Source organism: Schistocerca piceifrons, chromosome 7 (genome assembly GCF_021461385.2).
Source record: "Schistocerca piceifrons isolate TAMUIC-IGC-003096 chromosome 7, iqSchPice1.1, whole genome shotgun sequence".
NCBI lineage: Eukaryota > Metazoa > Arthropoda > Insecta > Orthoptera > Acrididae > Schistocerca > Schistocerca piceifrons.
This window is the reverse complement of record NC_060144.1, coordinates 22,686,380-22,705,030: the sequence shown is the minus strand read 5'-3', so window position 1 is coordinate 22,705,030 and position 18,651 is coordinate 22,686,380.

Below are 18,651 nucleotides of genomic sequence, written 5' to 3'. Positions count from 1 at the left end.
CACCCTGGTAGAGGCCAGGCCCAGGGAGGGGTGATTGGACAGAGGGACCTGTCAGCAATTTGCCTCAGCTACTACCTTCCCAGTGTTCTGGAGGTGTGAACTGAGGTGTGCACAGTCATCTAAGGTGGGTGTGCCCCTTCGTGAAGGGGGCCCCCAGCTGGAAGGAGTGGGCCATTGTAGATGCTGGCAATCATGGCGGATTTTCTCACAATGAGCCAGTCGTCTACGCAATCAATGTCTACAAAACATAAGTGAAATGAGGCTAACAATTCAATGACCCTTCCAGCTACACTACTGTTCCTGAAGACAGTCAGTCCTTTGCAGTGGTAAATCTGTTTATTATTCAGAAAGGTGTTGATGCAATTAGCCCCGTGAAGTCCTGCTCTTATTAGTGGAATGTTACTTTGTGCTTGAGAGTAAGTAGTAGTCTACAAAAGCAATTGCTTGCTGCTTTACTTCTTCATGGCTATCCTGTTTGTGTTGAGGCCTGTAGGACTCTGAATTCTTCTCATAGCATTAGTTACAATAGGCTGCTCAGCGGTCTGACTGAGGCCAAAATCCAATTGTACCTCTCTGATCAGGGTGTCATTGCTGTCCATCAGGTGATGATAAAGGTAGATTCCTCCTTAGTGCCCACACACGCTCTTTTTCTCACCTTTGATAATTTCATAGCCTGCTTTGATCTTGGACAGGAGCACCAAAGTCCAACCATACATTCCCACCCCGATGTACTGCTACCAGTGTCACATTTGGCCAGGTGTCGACAAGACACTCAAGTGTGGTTGAAAAGATGTCACCTGTGGTAGATATGCACCTGAGGGTGACTGTCTGCCTCTTTCTTCCTACTGCATGAACTGCAATGGTGGCTATGCTGCTTCTTCTCAAGATCGTCCATGTATCTCAATGAGTGGGCTGTCCCGTGTTAAGGAGAAAGTTCCTTGCCTGGTTGCTCACAAGTTATTGGCTAATTGCAAACCCTGCATTCCACTGTCTGGCACTTATAGTGCTGTTTTTGCTACATCTCGCCCCATGAAGGGCATGGCCACGTGTACAAGTGACCTCTAATTCAGCTCTGAGGTTGTGAAATTTCCCATTGTCCCCTCGTCCAGCTGTGAAACATGCCATCAAATGCTCGCCTCAAGGAGCAAAGTCACCAAGTACACAACTGGCAGGCTGGAAAGGACAGAAGAAGTACTCCTGTAAAGACATTCAATGGCCCTTCAGCCAACCAACACCTGAGTCTTCCTCAGCTAACTGGAAGACTCAAAGAATTCCGACAAAGGCAAATGGTCTTCTCCCTCACCAACTTGAGGATCCTGTTCGACGGTGTCACCACATGAGGTCTTCACCCGGCCGGCCTCTGTCTTGCCGGTGTGCACTACTAACCATTTTTCTTGTTGGACTCAGCAGATCAACTGCACAGGAAAGCTGATGCTTCTGTGGACCCCATGGAACAGGATCCTCCTGCCTCTGTGCCCTGTACAAGAGTGTCTTCGCAAGCTGGCACTCGGCAGCCGCCGAGGTGACAGCCCCTAATTTTTCCTCATCATGACTCTCCTCCAATGAAATCAGAGCGTCACCTTATATTCTGCCTTCAGGAAACAAAATTGAGTCCTGGCAACCACTTTCAGCTTCTGCATGTCTTCCCTCTGAGATCGGCATTCCATCTCATGGAGGAGTCTTGATGTTCATGAGGGATGACATACATTGTTACCCCATCTGTCTGACTACCCATCTTCAAGGTTTTGCAGTTTGCCTTTTCCTTCCTCACCTGACTTTTCCCTTTATACCATTTATATCCCTTTGTCATCCAATGTCACCAGGGCAGACTTCCTCCAGCTTATTGGGCAGCTACCTCACCCATTTCTGTTGCTTGGTGAATCTACGGTTCTCCAAGAAGCTGTAAGAGAGGTGCCCTCTTGGTTGACATTCTTAACCTCTTCTGCCTTAACACAGGAGCACCCATATTCCTTTCCAACTCTTCACACACCTATTCCCATTTGGACCTATCCTTCTGCATTGTCCAGCTTGCCCATCATATCAAATAGTCTGTTCCTTCTGACACCTACTCGAGCGACCATTTCCCATGTGCTATCCATTTGCTGGCTCCTACCCCACCTGCGTGCACACCAAAATGGCAGCTTCCTAAAGATAACTGGTGGCTTTACTCCTTCCTGGCCACCTTCGAAGAACAATGTTTCCCCAGTTACCGTGACCAGTCAGAATATCTTACAAATGGTATCCCAGGCCTTTGGTGGGCTGAGGCATATCACAACTCAATTCACATGTGAAGATGTGCTCTCCACATTTTTAACCTTCATCCTATGATGGCAAACTGTGCACCCATCTGTCTATAATGAATGCAGGGTCATCATGTTCTTTGGGATAGCAGAAAAGCTAACTGGATTTCATTCACTAGTTCTTTCAACAGTTCCACCCCTTCCTCTGTCATGTGGACCAAACTCTGATAGCTCTTTGGGACCAAGATCCATTCCCCAATTTCTGGCCTGACAGTAGCAGACAATTTCATCGCAGAGCCAATTGATAACTCCAACACCTTGGTCCACCATTTTAGTGAAATTTTGAGCTCTTCTCACTATCACCCCGCCTTCCTCCATCGGAAATGAGTGGAGAAGGCTTGGGTGATAACCTTCTGTTCTCAGGATTGAGTGCTACAATGCCGCCCATACTCTGAGGGAACTAGATCATGCTCTCAGTTCATCTTGATCCTCCGCGTCAGGATCAGATGCTGTTCATATTCAGATGTTGCAGCATCTGTCTCTTGAGGGCAAGTACTTTCTGCTTAATATGTACAATGATATCTGGGCAAATGGCACGTTTCCCAAATGCCAGCTTGAAGCCACTATCATATCCCTACTTCAGCCAAGTAAGGACAAACATCTCCCTTCTAACTACCATCTCATCTCACCTCTCTCAAGAACTGTGTTTGCAGGGTCAGGGAACGTATAATTCTTTCCAGGCTTGTATGGTAGCTAAAGTCTCACAATCTACTAACTACTGCACAGTATGGATTATGATTGCTGCATTCTGTAGTTGACAATTTTGTCACTTTGTCCACCCATGTCATCAATGGGTTTCTGCAGAAATCCCAGGCTGTGGCTGTGTTTTTCGATTTGTAGGAGGCTTACAACAGCTGTTGGAGAAATGGTATTCTTTGTACTCTTTACTTGTGGGGCTTCCGTGGCTGCCTGCCATGTTTCCTTCTGGAATTTTTAAAACACCCGGTTTTCAAGGTAAATGTGGATTCTGCCTTGTCAGACACCTTTATCCAGGAACACGAAGACAGCCAAAAATGGCAGATTCCCAATGAATTTATTAGATGGGCAGTAGCCTCCAAAGAGTTGGCCCATGATTTATGTCAAATCCCTTTTGCTCAAATATGCAAATCCACCCCAAAATGGGTCATTGAAAATGGGGATATGTGGCTGACCCCCCCTCTCAGCCAATCAGTAAGTTCATTACCAGGAATACCCATGTGGCTGAGAACCCAAAGGATATCAACCAAAGAAGCACCACCACCACCACCACCACCACCACCGTCGCCGCCCCCGCCGCCACTGCCGCCGTCGCCGCCGTCGCCGCCGCCACCACCACCACCACCACCACCACCACCACCACCACCACCACCACCACCACCAAGATCAACAAGGTGGTCACGGATGGCATAGACCAAGGGGTGTCGAGAAAAATTCCGAGTAATAGCCTGTACGAGATTGAGTCGGTACATAACAAAACTTCGATGAGCAAAGACTGTGTAATGGAGCAGAGTGCCTGATAGATGGCCATCAGTTCCTCAATAAACACCCCACATGTGGCAGACAAGAGATGGTGTTCCATGCCACCAGATGATCTGCAGACATATCCAACATGATCGGCCGATGTAGAATAGTAGATTTCTGAAACTTATATAAGAGTATTCCGTGGAAACAACAGAACACTATTGGACTGATGAAGACTTTATGACCCCAGAAGAGTTCCATCCAAATCCAGGGTTGAGGAACTAACCAAGGCAGGGAGGGCATCGAGAGAGAATATGTGGAAGAGGGAGGGTAGATGGATGTCACAGGAGAGAGAGCCCAACTGGTACACACACCCAAGGGTACACAGGGGCAGGCAATGGCCCAAAGCCAAGAAAAAAGTAGAATTGAAGGGATGAGAAGGGAAGGAGTGGATAGTGATGGCATAGGAAAGAAGTAGCTGGGACTACCAAATGGAAAGGGCTGAAATTCCAGTGTCAATTAGAAGACTATCGATAGGGCTAGTGCAAAATGAACCCATAGGTAAACTAATACTATGATGGTGAACTGGGTCCAAGAGGTGCAGTGTGGAAGGGGCACTGATCCATCAACTTGTCAACTATAGTCCATTGAGACAGAACCAATGCCCAGTAAAAATCAAGAAGATTCAATGATGAAGTAGTGTGGCCAAGAAAGCAAAGAACATTGAGTTAATGAAAACAGTCAGCCTTAAGATGACAAGCAGTGACAAAGTAAGCTTGTAGCGAAAAAGAAGACCCATGGAACTGAACTGTGGGTCCATGGTCAGGCTTCGAATCAGGATGTACCATAGAATGGTGACAGAAATGCACACCCTTGACTTACAGGGAGAGAACAAAAACCATGCAAAAATGCCCATGTGGAAGTGTGCTGGATGGCATCCTGGAGCAGAGGATACAGAAATCATCCACATACAGAGCAAGAGTAACCAACAGTCTCACAAAGACCACAAGCACACTAATAGTGATTAGCTAATATACAGTCCCCTGAGTCTGCACAGAGCTGAGAACAGTGCCAACCAGACTCTAAACAACCAGGGGGACAGGAACTGGCTAGTAAAAATAGGGAGGAAAGCCATGAAGACCCCACTAGTTAAGTGTAAGGATGGTGTGATGGTTCCACCACGATCTTTGTTGTAAGTCTTGCAATGATTGAAGAAAACCGTGACGAGATGACACTGATGAGAAAAGGTTTGCAGATCAGCAGACTCTAATCAGAGCAGATCATTGATCAGAGACCATCCCTCCTGAAAGCTGCAATGGTAAGGAGATAAAAGGTCTCAAGATTCAAGGACCCAACTGATCCAATGAGGCACCATCAGTTCTAGTAATGTGCATGAGACAATGGTCGAGTTGCCTGGCTGTGCCAAAGTGCCGAAGTATGTTGCTTAATCAAACAAAGACATTTAAAGGTAATAAGACTGGCAGAGGGCAGTGCTGCTTAAGATGTTGCAAGACATGATGATGATGATCACGGACAGTGGTAATGGCCATGCTCCACCGCAAAACTGGCCAATGGTGAATGGGGCTTGTCAAGCAGTGAATGGCAATGTGGGCAGCACAGAGTACCTAAGCTGGCCGAGGTGGCCGAGCGGTTCTAGGCGCTACAGTCTGGAACTGCGCGACCACTACGGTCACAGGTTCGAATCCTGCCTGGGGCATGGATGTGTGTGATGTCCTTAGGTTAGTTCGGTTTAAGTAGTTCTAAGTTCTAGGGGACTGATGACCTCAGAAGTTAAGTCCCATAGTGCTCAGAGCCATTTGAACCATTTTTGAACAGAGTACCTAAATGGAGAAATCATGAATGACTTCATCAATACAACCTGACAAAGAAGGTCAAATAAGATCTGGAAGGTATATAGAGGCCAGTCAGCACAAAGGAAAGCCCAATGAGGTAATGTGATCATCAGGACATGGGAAGAGGTCTGTATCACAGAGGGCATCATGTGGTGAACAGTGTAAGGAAGAGAGAAGTGGAGGGGAAGAGAGGAAAAGAGCAATAGTAGAGAACTTACCTTGTGCGGCATTAAAATGAGTCAGTGAACCTTCCTTAAGGAGGCTCAGATCATAGTCTCAAAGAAACTGTTAGTGAGGAGCCCCAGAGTTGATGAAAAAGTACTGTTACACAGAGGATGATGTGCATTAAAATCCCCAGGTAGAAGGAAGGGTGGTAGGAGTTGCTGAATGAGGGCAGTTAGAGCAGCAGCTTTAGGTGGCCTGTCAGGAGGGGGGAAGATAGCAAACCGTGACTGCATAGTCGGTGTGGACCTGTATAAATTTTCACTTCTCTGTGAAGGATGTACCTTGAATCATTGGATTTGAGATGTACATCTTTACTTGGTACTGGGCATCGCATCAAGTGTAGATTGGACACAGGTGAAGCAAGATTACATTAGTTCATGTGGAGTAGAATAGTGACAACCTCTGTTACATCAAGTCACCTGTGTGCTGCAAAGAGCCTTGCTGTATTTTTTGTGGCCTGGCTAGACACTGTTGTGTGGTAGCAGCTCAGCACTCAACCATCAGTTACTCGCATGGTGTACTGCTTCTTGCAACATTGAGTGATTCAAGAAATGATGCAGCAAACTGTCCTACAATGGGTGTAGTAACCCCGTTAAAACCAATTTTTCATCTAAGAGATTTAGTAAAGTTTGCACCCAATACAATTTGTCATTCACTATGCCACAAACACCTGTGAGGGTACGGTGAAGCGGCTTGGTGGTGGGCAGGGGGGAAGGGGGGGGGGGGGGAGGAGAGTAGTGCACTAATCTCCTAAATTTAGAAAAGTTAACTTGTATGACAACCATGAGGACTGTGGTAGTCCATTATCTCTGCCTATTATCTGTGACAATTCTGTACACAAATTATGAATCCAGTTAACATGTGCTTTAAAACAAATAAAGTGGTATTTGTAATAAGATAATATGAAACAGGTGTCTCTTGTTCATAATTAATAAGAGAGCTTCATAAAATAATTGTAACTTGCCTATGATAGTTAGCAATCTCTTTCATGTTAAAACTATCCTCAAGTAGTAAGATTTAGTGCAAAATCAGCTTGCAGTGTCAGAAACTGGTTAAAAAACCATTCAACTGACATCTCATTTATCCCTGTACAATTATTGTGTGTTGAAAAAAAGGGATGTCAGTTTGAGAAATAATACATATGAATACAAATGGGTAGCCTTGAATAGCAAAGGTGAAACAGAATCAGATGGACAAAAAGATGAGTCCTAGTGGACGTCCCTAGATATCTTCAGAGATTGTGAATTTAATTTATGAAAGGAGAAAATACTAAAATTCAGCAGCCAAATGAAGCAGCCAGAAGGGAACACAGGTGACTAAAGAATGAAACTGACAGAAAGTGCTAAATGACAAGGTGGGAATAACTAGAGGACAAAGGCAAGTCTATAGAAACATGTATAATTTGGAGACAAATAGGTATTGCTTGTAGGAAAACTAAAGAGGTCTTTGGAGAGAAGCAATGCAGCTGTGTGAATCTAGAGCTCAGACAACAAGACAGAATTAAGCAAAGAGAGGAAAGGCAGAAGGAGTATACAGAAGGGCTATACAGTGAAATAAATTTGAAGGTAATATTACAGAAAGGGAAGAGTATGTTGATAATTACAAGGTGGGAGATGTGATAATGTGAGAAGACTTTGACAGAGCAGCAAAAGACTTAAGTTGTTACAAAGACCCTGGAATATACAGCAGAATTACTGCTATCCTTGAGGAAGCCAGCCATGACAAAACCTGGTGTGCAACGTGGGTGAGCCAGATGTAATGCCTTCAGATGTCAAGAAGAATATAACAATTGCAATTGCAATTGCTCACAGTTATGGATACTGTGAAGTAGGAATTTAATAAGTAACGGTTGCAAAATACTAACGTGATATAATTACAGAAGAGAGGAGAAACTGGTTCAAACTGATACCAGGAAAGGTCATTTTGGATTTGGGAGATGTGTAAGAACATGCGAAACAATACTGGCTCTAAGATTTATCATACAACACAGGTTAAATATAGGCAAACCTACATTTATAGTCTTTGTAGACTTAAAGAAAGTTTTCGTAATGTTGACTTGAATGCACCTTCCAAAACTCGGAAGGTAGCAGAGGTAACAAGTGGAGAACAAAAGGTTGTATACAACTTTTACAGAAATCAGACAGTAGACATAGGAGATGAAAGCAAGAAGCCTATTCCCAATGTTACTCACACTTCACATTGAACAAGCAGTTGAGGGAAGCAAAGAAAAATTTGAAGAAGGAATTAATATTCAATGAGATGAAATGAAAACTTTGAGATGAATGGAATATACAGTCTCTTCTGTGTTCACCTTAAAGCTTCCTATCAAAACAAAGGTAATGGAATGTAGGCGAATTAAATCAGGCAAAGCTGAAGGGTCTAGGTTAGGAATAGAGACACTGAAAGTAGTACATACGTTTTCCTATTTATGGAGTAAAACAACTGTAACAAAAGTAGAGAGGATATAGAATACAGACTAGCAATGGCAAGAAAAGCATTTCTGAAGAAGAAATATTACTTAACAGCAAATATAAATTTAAGTGTTAGCAAGCCTTTTTCTGAAGGCATTTGTCTGTAGTGTAGCACTGTAAGAAGTGCAATGTGGGCAGTTCAGACAAGGGGAGAAAACATCTGAAATGTCATCCTACAGAAAATTGCTGGATATTAGATGGGTAGATCACATAACTAATGCAGTAGTCAACAGACATGGGAGAAAAGCAATTTGTGACAGAACTTGGGAAAACTTGACTAGGAGAAGGGGTCGGCTGACAGGACACAGTCTGAGGCATCATAAAGGACTCATTAATTTAGTTTTGCAGGAAATTGCCTTGGAAAAACTGTACAGGAAGGCCAAGCATCCATGCCAGTTCAAATGATAGATAGCAGTAGCAATTCGGTGATGATGTGTGGATATAGTATTATGGATGTCTGCATCAAACCAGATTCATGACAAATTATGACAACAGCAGCAGCAGTAACATAATCAGCATAATCAGCTTTTAGTGCATTACACATTCTCAGACTCGCAGAAAGAGTTGAATAAAAAGGATAATTCTTAACTTTTACCCTCCCCCCCCCCCCTGCCCCCTCTTAGAAAAATTTCTATGGTTGATCATGAAGATAGGTCATGCCAGTTCTATAGGTCATGTCAGTTCTATAGTCAGTTCCTGTATTGCCCTTCTTTTATTAAATAGGTCATGTTCCAGATTTGCCACATGTTTTCTGCCATTCCACCATTGCCCTACTTGTATATACTATTGCTTGTTCTTGTTCTAGCATTCTGTTCAGCTTCATAATGTCATCATTGTCCAGTGTATTCTGTTCAGCTTCATAATGTCATCATTGTCCAATGTATTTCTTCAGCAGCTTCCCACCTGCATTTAACCATCTTCATTTCTTTTGAATTAGTGTTGTGGTACCACATCTACCACATGATGTAGATACTAATCCATCTTATCTTATGAAGGAAGTTGTGCCCTACAATGTTCCTCTCACAGTTCTGCCTACTCTCATCCTGTCTCTGTCTCCTTCTGCAACTCCACTAATGCTTCTTGTTGCTTCCCTACTTCACTTATTACTTCCCAAAATCTCAGCTTCCTCCAGTGACTAGCAAGTAAGATGTCCATTTGTCTGGCAAATAATACTCCTGCTTCAAGGGGACCATTCCACAGTGCATTCACAACTCTTCTCCTGAAGAGGTGTTATGTAATATTACATTTTGTGATGGAAAAAACTGTGTCATAGTGTGGTTATTGGGCTGTATGTAGGAATCAAAGATATGACTCCTTGCATAAGAAAAGTGAACATTATAACTGCATTATCTCTGACATTTGTATTCTCTCTGTTGCTGAATGTAATGTTAATGACTCTGATTTCTTGGATGTAATGTTAGTGAGCCCAATTTTGTTCATGCTCTGATAAAGATGAAGGAAACTTCTCACATGCAGAAAATGCGTGGTCTTCACCAGTCTTCCCTCATGTCAAACATTGAAAACTTTTTATGAACGTTATTGGCTACCAGTGGCTAGTGGAGAGGGATGCTCAGAATGGCTGAAAACTGGGCCGCTCCCTTACATGATGCAAATTTAAGCTGTTTACTACCTTCAGCAACTTGCTATATATGGATAATTAGCTCACCTTTTACTGTTACAATATCATTCTTACATTATTGTTTTGCATGGAAAATTGGTCCTTACATGCGTTCATTAAGCTGTGATATCTCATGTTTACAGAATCACTTAAGCCTGATGCTCTGTAATCAATTTCCGTCCGAATTTCCTCTTTAAAATTTTTCAATTTATTATCAAACTGTTCTGACTGTTTTATAAATGCCTGACTAATTTCAGAAACTAGCCCACTTGTTTTACTATTCACATCAGACCCAAGTTCATTTATTTTTGTATTCATGTTAGTTATATCTGTACGCAGTCCTTTCATTTCATTACTCTGTCCATTTATCCCAGATCTCACTCAACTCATAATACTATTGCTAATACCACCCATCTGCTCCATAATGTTTTGGAACACAGCTCCAATGTTAACTTTCTGATCACCAACCTTTGATGCTTGCTCCTTTTTCGCTTCAGTAGCAGTGAATGCTACTAATTTCACCTTAGTATCAAATGTCTGTTCCCTATTTATTTCTGGAATATGAGTACTTATTTTTTCTCATCAACTTCAAAACTTGACTTCCTTTTTATTTTGTTCACAAGACCTGGTGCCACCCTAACATCAACTTCCACCATATCTTGCTCTTTAATTGACTTATAAGTATCAGACACTGAATTTGGAAAACCACTGTCATTAATTTGAGACACATCAAAACTAAAATTCCTCCCATACTATCATCTGCAAGTACTGAATCATGAAAACCTACATCCTGCTTCCTTTCATGTATTACAGGCTTATCACTTTTCTCTACGTTGACACTCACATATCAAACGAAGCAAAACATTAGCTTTTTTTTCACGTTGTCAGCACAGTGACATATTACTGAGAGCCCATGTGCCAAAGGCTGCCAGCTCCGGTCCACTTTCTGGGACCCCATGGCACTGACCACGGCTGCCAACTGCTCCTGCTGCTGATCTGCTTCTGTCGGCGTTCGTGTAGTTAGCTGACCTCCCTACCTGCTGCGCCTTGTCCCTCCACTATTATTGTTCACGGTATTTGCACTTGGTTTAAGTCCTTCTTCTATCGCTTCAATTCAACATTTATCTGAAAGGGTTTTACACTACCACATTTAAAGTCCATTCGACACTTAACTTTACTTTTCCCTGCCGCTAAATGCACCAAATGCAGAGGGACGGGTTGCTCTATCACTATCCTTCAAAACAATCAGTCCACCTACCTGGATAGGCTCCAGGTTGTCTGCCCCTTCACTCTGCGATGGTAGATACTGGTTTAGGCGACAAAAGCAGCGTTGACGAAAATTCGAGTATATACCTACCACGCAAAGCCCACATAACTCTAACCATGGGCAGTAACTGAAAATTAATTAAATTATCGAACGTTCGAGATTCTTGCATGAGTCATCCGAAAAATGTCAAAAATTTCCTTTTAATTGGTTTATTGTCATTAAACAAATAAAATGGCTAACGACCCGACATCAATTATGCAATACGAGGTGCATTCAAGTTCTAAGGCCTCCGATTTTTTTTCTCCGGACTGGAAAGAGATAGAAACATGAACATTGTTTTAAAATGAGGCCGCGTTCATTGTCAATACGTCCCAGAGATGGCAGCACCGTATGGCCGATGGAATTTTAACGCCAGCGGCGAGAATTAGAATTGTTTTAAATACTTAAAATGGCGATGTTTTCCTTGCTAGAACAGCGTGCAATCATCCGTTTTCTGAATTTGCGTCGTGTGAAACCAATTGAAATTCATCGTCAGTTGAAGGAGATATGTGGTGATGGAGTTATGGATGTGTCGAAAGTGCGTTCGTGGGTGTGACAGTTTAATGAAGGCAGAACATCGTGTGACAACAAACCGAAACAACCTTGGGCTCGCACAAGCCGGTCTGACGACATGATCGAGAAAGTGGAGAGAATTGTTTTGGGGGATCGCCGAATGACTGTTGAACAGATCGCCTCCAGAGTTGGCATTTCTGTGGGTTCTGTGCACACAATACTGCATGACGACCTGAAAATGCGAAAAGTGTCATCCAGGTGGGTGCCACGAATGCTGACAGACAACCACAAGGCTGCCCGTGTGGCATGTTGCCAAGCAGTGTTGATGCACAACGACAGCATGAATGGGACTTTCTTTTCGTCGGTTGTGACAATGGATCCAGAAACAAAGCGCCAGTCAGCTCAATGGAAGCACACAGATTCATCGCCACCAAAAAAATTTCGGATAACCGCCAGTGCTGAAAAAATGATGGTGTCCATGTTCTGGGACAGCGAGGGCGTAATCCTTACCCATTGCGTTCCAAAGGGCACTACGGTAACAGGTGCATCCTACGAAAATTTTTTGAAGAACAAATTCCTTCCTGCAATGCAACAAAATCGTCCGGGAAGGGCTGCACGTGTGCTGTTTCACCAAGACAACGCACCCGCACATCGAGCTAACGTTATGCAACAGTTTCTTCGTGATAACAACTTTGAAGTGATTCCTCGTGCTCCCTACTCACCTGACCTGGCTCCTAGTGACTTTTGGCTTTTTCCAACAATGAAAGACACTCTCCGTGGCCGCACATTCACCAGCCGTGCCGCTATTGCCTCAGCGATTTTCCAGTGGTCAAAACAGACTCCTAAAGAAGCCTCCGCCGCTGCCATGGAATCATGACGTCAGCGTTGTGAAAAATGTGTACGTCTGCAGGGCGATTACGGTAGAAGTAACGCCAGTTTCATCGATTTCGGGTGAGTAGTTAATTAGAAAAAAAATCGGAGGCCTTAGAACTTGAATGCACCTAGTATTACTGACTGTCTCTGTAACAAGTTCACACCAAAAAGCAGTCAGAAAATACTTAGTCTGACCCGATATTTCAAACGTCCTAAAGAGTCACCGACTCATGGTTACTTGCAAGTTAACAGATTCAGTAGTTCAGCAGGCTTTTTGAGAAGAAGGACTCGCCATAATGTCTCGTAATCTGCACGAAACACGCCACGAAGAGTTTATGTACGACCTGGAATGTTCACACGCGAACATCTCCTAAAATAAACCTCTCACAAAGTTCAAACTTACACAAAATACTCAACATGTAGTCGCTCTTCATCAACAAAACGAGAACCGATCAAACGCGCGAATTTCTTCGTTTTGGTACAAATTTGATCAGCGCGATTTAGCATGGGTGTTTACCAGGAGACGCCCCCTGAGCGAGTCTCTCGACTCGTACATCTGAGGCTCAAAGCCCTACTAAATCCGTGGGAAACGCTGAATTCCTATAGGCTGATATGGTAAGCAGCCAATCAGATCGTCTCGAGCACTTCTATCCTCGGCGTATTTGTAATGTCAGCTAATCAGATTATCACAAGAAATAAGGCTAGAAGTTTCGTAATCCAGAAGCTAAATAAAATTTAATAAAAAAAATAGATTCCTTTCCTCAAAAGAAATCACTAATTAATTTAATACCCAACGCCATTCTGGCTGCCTTTTACAGAATCAAGCTCATTCAGACATACGTCACAAATTCCCCTATTGCACGACAACTTTCTCACGAATGCATTTACATAGTTTTAATAAAATATCACAATCTCACTTTCGTATGTCCTCCATTCACTCTCTCAGCCTCTCCAAAACACTCACACAAGCAATACACGATGAAACAACGATTTTCGAATGTATCGGTATTATTAATTAATCAGATATCTGTGGTAATGAAACTAAAGAAAATTCCAGAAAATTATGTGAAACTATCCTCCTGGCTGTAGTTTCAGTTGATACTAAAGATGAATACATTACAATCCCTAACTCCGTTTCACAGTGCCAGATTGGTTATTATGTGTTTTAGGTAAAAATTTATATTACTGACAGTATTGAAATTATTGATTTGAAATTTTAACGGTAGGGTTGTATTATCCATAAAATTTGGTACGTAAAGTATGAGAAACATTGATTCATATGTAATAGTATTTCTTCACATTCATTGAGAGTATGTGTAACGTATTGCATGCAGCATTAGTCAAGCACACCTTTCGCCCTGCCCAGTAGTAGCGTCAGCTGTGAGAAAGTGAGAACAAAAATCTGCTCTCCTATTGGCTCCTCAGCAAGCTACGCTTCAATGGAAATGACAACCCGTAATCACTCTCTGTGTAACAGCTTGTTTGATATGGAGACAGTCTTAGTGGGAGCAACACCTTCTGGGGATGACCAGCACCGAAAGAGTGGTCGTGTACATGGCTGCAATACAAGGTGTGACGATAAAGTAATGAGACTGATTTACTTTGCAAGATGTGGCAACCCTGCAGGCTTGCGTAGGCACAATAGCTTTGACCTTGGTCTATACGTTGCTTCTAGTCCAACTGGCACATCGCTGCAACTGCTCAGTCGTGAGTTGTGCTGTAATAAGTTAACACGTGTTTGTGTCTCTCATCAGGGAAATGGAACGCATAATATTGTGCAACAGTATGCCATTTCTTTTTGCGTTAAATTGGGTGAAAACGTGACGACAGCTTACGGTAAGCTTCAGAAGGCTTTTGGAGAGGAGGTTATGTCAAGAGTTCAAGTTTTTCGTTGGCTTAACATGTTTAGTGAAGGCAGAACGAATGTTGAAGATGAAGACCGCAGTGGACGACCATTAACCTCACGGAGAGATGTCAACTTGGTCAGGGTGCATGAACTCGTACGATCTGATCGAAGATTATCCATGAAAATGATTGCAGAAGAACTGAACATCAATCGAGAAACGGTTCGTCTAATAATAACTGAAGATCTAGGTATGAGAAAGATTTGTGTAAAAATGGTCCCCAAAAAACTCACAACACAACAGCGAGAAACACGGAAAAATGTGGCAGCCGATATGTTAGATCAAACGGAAATCAATCCAGAATTGTTGAGCCGTATTATGACTGGTGATGAAAGTTGTTTTTTTCGGTACGATCCAGAGACAAAACGCCAAAGTTCGAAATGGTGCTCAAAGGGATCACCCAGACCAAAAAACGCTCGCATGTCAAAGTCAAAAGTGAAATGCATGCTTGTATGTATCTTTGATTCCAAGGGAATGCTTCATAAAGAGTGGGTGCCTCCTGGACAAACAGTTAACCAATATTACTACAAAGAAATTTTAGGAAGACTTCGTAAAAGACTTCTTCGTGTCCGTGCCAACATTGCTGATAATTGGATTGTGCATCACGATAATGCGCCATCCCATACTACTCTGTCACTTCAGCAATTTTTAACCTCAAAACAAATTTCAGTACTATCATAGCCACCTTATTCACCAGATATCGCTGCGTGCGACTTTTTTCTATTTCCAAGAGTCAAAACGGCGGTCAAGGGACACCATTTTCAAACAACACAAGATGTCCAAAAAGCTGTGACGAGGGTCTTGGAAGATATTACAGAAGATGAGTTCCAGAAATGTTACCATCAATGGCAGAAGCGCTGGAAAAAGTGTGTGCAATCAGAAGGGAACTACTTTGAAGGAGACAACGCTATACTTGACTAAAACGGTAAGCAACCTTTTTTTTTCACATCAGTCTCTTTACTTTATTGTCGCACCTCATACAATGAATCAAAGCTCTCGGTCTCTTCGAAATGGAACGCCTAGACATATGTTATGGCAGTTGTGTGGAAAAACTCCACAATGCCAAGAACTTTTCCAGTTTCCATATGTTGAGATGTCTCCACATTTTTGTCAATAAGAAACAGTGGCTCTGTCTTTTATTTCAGTCATCCTGTGTATTGTGGGAGCAGCATAGTTTACACCATGTGATGTCCAGCATTCTGTGACAACCAACTAATCGAAAAGTGTTAATGCTGGATTAGCACCTGACACAGTCCTTGAAGTCGAGGTAGAAAAAGAAAATGTATGGTGGTGTACAGAGCTATAGTCATACACTTCTTGGATGAATTACAGCAGAAAAAACAATGTAGCAAACTGCTTACGTAAAAACAATGCAGGGACCCTTTCTTGTGATTGATAGTGTGTGGGATATGGTCCTCCTACAGTACGGGTGATGAAACTTTACACTGGTTTGTGCAAGCAATATGGATCACTGGCCACCTATTCCACTGGACCAATACCTGTATTAGAAACGCCACTTATGCTCGATATCAGAAACCAGAGGGTATTTGTTTTCGATAAATCAGGGAGAGGGATGCGGTAATATCTTACCAAGTTCTCTGCCGGGTAATGTAGCAAGTTTTTATAGTTTTTAGTTTTTCTCTGTCGGATGGTACAAGATAAAGAGAATGTTTGAGTGACAGACATGAATGTACCCTGAGGGACACAGATCTCCTTTGGACTGCAGTGCCAGTATGTAGTTCGCAGACGCACTGCAATGCCATAGCAGAATCCTCGTCCTTCTTCCAGTTCCCGTATGATGTTGAGTCTTCCCACTTTTCACCATAAGAAATATCACCGTAATTGCTGGTACTGTATTTTCTACTACTATGTGTTGCAGGAGAAAGCTTCGTTTGGCGCTGGCTCAAATGGTTCAAATGGCTCCGAGCACTATGGGACGTAACTTCTGAAGTCTTCAGTCCCCTACAACTTAGAACTACTTAAACCCAACTAACCTAAGGACATCACACACATCCATGCCCGAGGCAGGATTCGAACCTGCGACCATAGCGGTCGTGCGGTTCCAGACTGTAGCGCCTAGAACAGCTCGGGCACTTCGGCTGGCTTCTCGCTGGCCTTACACATTGTATTCAGTTGGTGGAGCTCTGCTGATTTCCACCAAGTGGTCAAAACATGGTCATGTTGCATTACCTCAGCTCACCCTGTTTCTCCACAGGATGCAGAAGGTCTTAGATATTGTGCTCTCTGACTTCTGCAGAGTTCCGACTTAAATTGGACCAATCACTTGGACAAAGCTGCAGGGAGAGCAGGGCAGACATTGAGGAACACTTGCAAGATGCAGAGGGACTGTGAAAAACCACGCTCGAGTTTTGCTGTATGGGATCCTTAGCAGACAGACTCGAAAAAGGCGACTCAATTCCAGACATGAGAATGCCAAGACATGATTCATCAGCAGCTGTAATCATTAAAAGACATCTCCATAGGATTCAATGCAAGTATGTCATTCAGTGACGAGAATCGATTCCATACCGCTGACAGCATTTCTCCTAGAAAACATAACACTACGGATCTGAAAAGCCAGTGCATTGGTCATAGGATTTTGTACTTCAATTTAGTGTTGCATTTTTTAAGTGATTCCTCACATAGCATACCATCAACTGTATGTGATCATTCTCAATCAACCATCATCATCCCTTGCCTATAGCCCCATGGATATATCACAGAACCTTTGTTACACTGTCTACATGGAATCGAGACAGAATGTGTTACAAATACTGTTTTTACAAGTACTGTAGTGTGGGAAACACCTAGCAGCAACAACAGGGAGTTACAAACTTCAGCTTAATGCCATGTTCCTTAGCCGAATCACTTTCTAAATTTAGTGATACAAGTGAATTTATTATGAGCTTACACCGCTGAGGACATGTACCCACCTTTTCGGTCTGTTAAATACACATCTCATGATCACCGTCTGTATTCAAAGTTGTGGTATTTGTGCGAAGACAACTTTATTAAGAAACAATACCCTTGCCCAATTTATAAAACATGTATAGTTTGTAACATGGATGTTGTTGGTGATACTTGTGTGTGCCTGTAGAAATAAGGCAGCATTTTACACAAAGTGACAGTGACATGGTCGTTGTGATCATGTTTTTAATAGCTGGCCGCTTATAAGATGATTAATCTCTCTTCCTAAGGCATGCTGGTACCAATCGCAAGAAAAACAAATAAGGCATGTCGATCTGTTGCAGATATGCGCTAAGTATTCATTGGAGCAAACGTTAAAACCTGCGAAGATCCCAGCGAGGATCCCCCCCACACTACCTCCCTGCGAAACTCACCCCGCACTCAGCTCGCCCACGATGGGTCCCCACCCCACCCCTATACCTCGCTCACGAATGGGACCTCACCCCACCCCCTATAGTTCCCTCACAACAGAAGACCGGAAACAGTACTTGCATTTGCGGTTTGGATCCCGGGTGGTGTTGCTGCTTTGTGCTTCGCTTTGTGAGTGCGGAGAGCACGTGATATTTTCGTGTGTCTTAAAATCATTGTGAGTGCGGAGTGCGCGTGGTGTTGCTGCAGTAGCTGTTTTTGTTAGTGCGGAGTGCACGTGCTATTTTGGCTTTGTGCGTCGCTTTGTGAGTGCGGAGAGCGTGTGATATTTTCGTGTGTCTTACAATTATTGTGAGTGCGGAGTGCGCATGGTACTTTTTTTTGGCGTCTTTTTTTTATCATTGTGATTACAGTGTAGCGTTTGTGTTACTAAAATGAGTGCTTTTAAATGCGAAGAGTGTGGGAAAGTGTATAATTACAGAAAGAATCTCAGTCAGCATGTTTGCAAAAACCGTCAACAAGAGCTGCCTGTTGCCACTACAACTACTGTACATTGTGCCCATTTCAAAGTAGTTCAAAACAGGGTTGGATGGATCATTTACAAACTGCTCATCAACTTAATTCCAAAGATCTGCAGTTCTCAAATGAAGACGAGTTTTTGCAGTGGAAAGAAGACACTGAATTCACGACACATTCAAAGTTTATTAAAACGCATGGGTCTACTAGTTCTACACATTATTATGGCTGCCATCGGTCAGGTAACTTTATCTCCAAAGGTAAAGGCACAAGACATCTTAAATTGACAGGCAGCA